Source organism: Lolium rigidum, chromosome 4, assembly GCF_022539505.1.
Source record: "Lolium rigidum isolate FL_2022 chromosome 4, APGP_CSIRO_Lrig_0.1, whole genome shotgun sequence".
NCBI lineage: Eukaryota > Viridiplantae > Streptophyta > Magnoliopsida > Poales > Poaceae > Lolium > Lolium rigidum.
Window position 1 is genome coordinate 234798166 of NC_061511.1, and position 4010 is coordinate 234802175.

Here is a 4010-nt window from a genome sequence, read left to right on the forward strand (position 1 = left end):
TTAACCGCTGAAGGCTTTGTTGTAAACGAAGTCGACAAGTGTGTATACTATCGCCATGGTGGGGGCGAGGGAGTTATTCTATGTCTCTATGTCGATGACATATTGATATTTGGGACCAGCCTTACTGTGATTAAGGAGGTCAAGGAGTTCCTATCTCGTTGTTTTGAGATGAAGGACTTGGGAGTAGCTGATGTGATCTTAAACATCAAGTTGCTTAAGGATGACGATGGTGGGATTACATTGCTTCAGTCCCACTATGTGGAAAAGATCCTGAGTCGCTTCGGGTATAGCGACTGTAAATCTTCTCCAACGCCTTATGATTCTAGTGTGATTATTCGTAAGAATAAAAGAATTGCTAGAGATCAATTACGATATTCGCAGATTATTGGCTCGCTTATGTATTTAGCCAGCGCCACAAGGCCTGACATCTCCTTTGCTGTAAGTAAACTCAGCCGTTTTGTGTCTACACCTGGAGATGTTCATTGGCATGCTCTTGAGAGAGTTTTGCGCTATCTAAAAGGCATCTGCGAGTTATGGCATTCACTACACCTGGGTATCCAAGGGTACTTGAGGGTTATAGTGATGCAAATTGGATATCCGATGCCGATGAGACTAAGGCCACAAGTGGTTATTTGTTTACACTTGGAGGTGGCGCTCGTTTCCGGAAGTCTTGCAAGCGCACCATCATTACGAGGTCAACTATGGAAGCAGTAACTCACAACATTAGACACAGCCACTCGTTGAAGCGAGTGGCTTCGTGAGCTCTTGATGGACTTACCTGTGGTTGAGAAACCAATACCCGCTATTCCTATGAACTGTGATAATCAAACTCGTGATCGTCAAAGTAAACAGGTTCTAAGGATAATATGAAGTCATCAAGGCATGTGAAGAGGAGACCGAAAACTGTCGAGAAAATGAGAAACTCCGGAGTTATAGCGTTGGATTATATCCATACGTCTAGAAACCCGGCAGATCCCTTCACAAAGGGACTATCACGAAATGTGATAGAAAATGCATCGAGGGAGATGGGTATGAGACCCACACTATGAGCTGCCCACGGTGGTAACCCACTCTATGTGATCGGAGATCCCGTGAATTAGAGCTGGGAGACAAGCCGTTGGTCAGCTGAGAGGAGAGTATATATCCCTATAGCAATTTTACCACTCCGTAAGATGCAATACTCTCCTAATCTGCATGGCAGGTTGATAATTATCTTAATGTGTTCTAAGTGGCTTATTTTAGCGAGAGATGTTGTCCTGCAGAACATCTTTTGAAGAACACACCTATATGAGTCCGATTGTTAAACGTCGCAATCTATGAGAGTTGGGTGCTCTCTAGTAAACTCATGAAAGGCCCCGGAGTATGACGTATAAGCTCCAAACCGCGAGGAAGCCTCGCGGCAGCCTAGTATCGGTCTAGGCTTTGTATGAAGCTAGTGCGCAGAAAACTTGTAGTTCAAGGCATAGTCCACTATCCAAGTTGCAATCTAGTGTAATATGAAGTTTTAAGTGGAAGTTCAACTTAACAGTCTCTATGACATACCGGTATATAAAACAATGTTCTGGAAACTTATTGATGAGATGTGCCAATGAGAGTTTGTGGGGGGTTGCTGGAATTTGTGGGCATTTGGCCTTTGGCCCATGGCCCATTATCAAATTCTGAAACTCACATGGCCCATATCATAAATCAGTGGCTGCACTAGTGGGGGCTAAAGTTTAGTCCCACATTGCTAGTTGGGAGAGAGTTGGAGTGGTATATAAGGTGGGCTGTTCTAGTCCTAGTAAGTGAGTGAGAAGAGAGAGAGCCCTCGCGCACTCCTCCTCCTCCGCCGCCCGCCTCGCCTCGCCACGCCTCGCCTCGCCTCGTCACGACACGTCACGACGCGCCGCGCCGAGCCGAGCTTATCTTTTTTGCTGTTCGGGAAATTAATTGTGTAATCAATCACAATTATGAGCTATTAACGGACGCGTTAACTCAGCCGTTTTCGTTCCGGTTTTTCTGGATCGTGAACTCGTACGTGGGCTGCGTCCCACGACCTTCCCGAGCCGCACTATATAAGCGCGGACGAGAACCCTAGCCTGTACACGTCACATATGCGACTACCCGTTTTCCAGTTCATTGCGCCGCCGCCTTCGTCTTCCTCATCCCGTCCGTCGGCGTGCACCGACTGCCGGGACAGTAGGCCTCCGGAACCCTGCCTCTCGTGAACCTGTACGGGTGAGGGGCAATCAGGTTTTTGGGGAGCGCTCAGGCGCGACTACTGGCAGCACGACGTCGTCTTCGGACGACGAGTTCCTCCACACCGACAACTTCTTTCCGGATCTCAGCGACTTCTTCGACAACCTCAACATGGGCGACAACGACGCTGCTGCGAAGTATGTGATCTTGTCATTTCTCTCTCAGTCTCTGTTAGAGTTTCTTCTTCTAGTTACTGTGGTAGATGCGATCGGTTTGTCTTATTTAGATGTGATCTGTTCATCTATCTTACTAGTCTGCATGATTAGTTTATTTGTTATTTCCATAGTTATGATTTATCAATTACTTCTACGGATTATTTCATATGGATATTTGCTTATATATTCAACAACTCCTTATCAGCTTATCGTGTCAACTTGCACCAGGACGTTAGTGTCTGCATGGACACGTCGCACATGCCTGTTGCGATAGATGTAGTTTCTCCATACACGAGTCTAGAAATTTGATATCAGTTAAGCTTGAGCACCTCGAGGTGGTATATGTCTTCGTCGACGATCTGTTGGTTGTACGATGCCGTTGAGGTTGAGGCTGCATGGGGGATGAGGCTAGCGGCTAGGCAAGGCAGCGAGGTGACGCGTTGCATAAATACACGACTTCAATCACAACCGAGCTTTTAAAATTGAAGCAAATGGAGGTGCAGTCGGCATTAACTTCTGTATTCGACTACTCTGCACCAATTTAGTACCTCGAAGTGAAAAAGCCTGCTCTGAGGAAGATTTTAATCGGACAGATCAACTATTGGTCCAAGGAATGTGAGGTTTACTGTAGAAAAGCTGTTAGCAAGAGCATGCAAAAGGAACCGACACACTGGACTGCTCCTGCGGGCGAATGACTGAAGATAAATATTGATGGCTCTTTCCGTCTTTCGTCCAAAGCGCAGGCCATGGTGGATGGGGCCTTGTTGCCCGGGATGAAATGGGTCGACCTCGAGCTGCAGGGGCTGGTCGAGGCGCATCCGCGCATGCATGTGCAGAGGCGATACAAGCTGCTGCTAATTGGGGGCATTGGTAACGTGCAGTTTGAGTCCGATTCACAAAATTTGGTGAAAGCGGTTCAGAGCATAGAGTTTGATTTGGCACTGGAGGGCATCATCTATAGGGATATTCGTTTTTTGTTAGACTAAACTTTATTTCTGCAAAGTTTATTTTCTGTCCGAGGACTCTAAAGGTATAATAGACGCACCCTCACCGAGCCACTCGGTAAATCCAAAATTACTGGCCATAGATTCGCCTTCAGCCAATCTAGACCGACCGTTTTTTACAGCAGCGGTATAAAAAGGAGCATCCCACGGATGAAACCCTAACCGTCTCCTCCAATCCCCGCGCAGCCTCTCTCCCCATTCCCCAATCCCCTTCAGGCCTCGTTCGGTTAGGAGTAGGTCAAATCCCACGTGGATCTAACCCGGGGAGTAATCGGGTGAACCCCAACCACCACCCTAATCCCCCACTAACCACGTTCCTCATATCCTGCTTCACATTCTAGTTCGGTTAATCCCCGCACGCCCACACAGCAGCAGAGAAACAACAGCAGGCCAGCGCGAACGCCCACACAGCAGCAGAGAACGCGCGGCGCCGGTCGACATGGGCGGCAGGGGCAGGAAGACTACGCCCATGGCCGCGACAAGCTTCTTCCGGAGCGGGTACCGGGACGTGGCGCCCCTGGCGGCGGCCCCGCCGAAATAGAAGTGCGGCATGGCGCCCTCCGCGGGGGACAGCTGGGCGGGGGTGAGCGGGGCGGGGGCGAGAAGGGCGGGA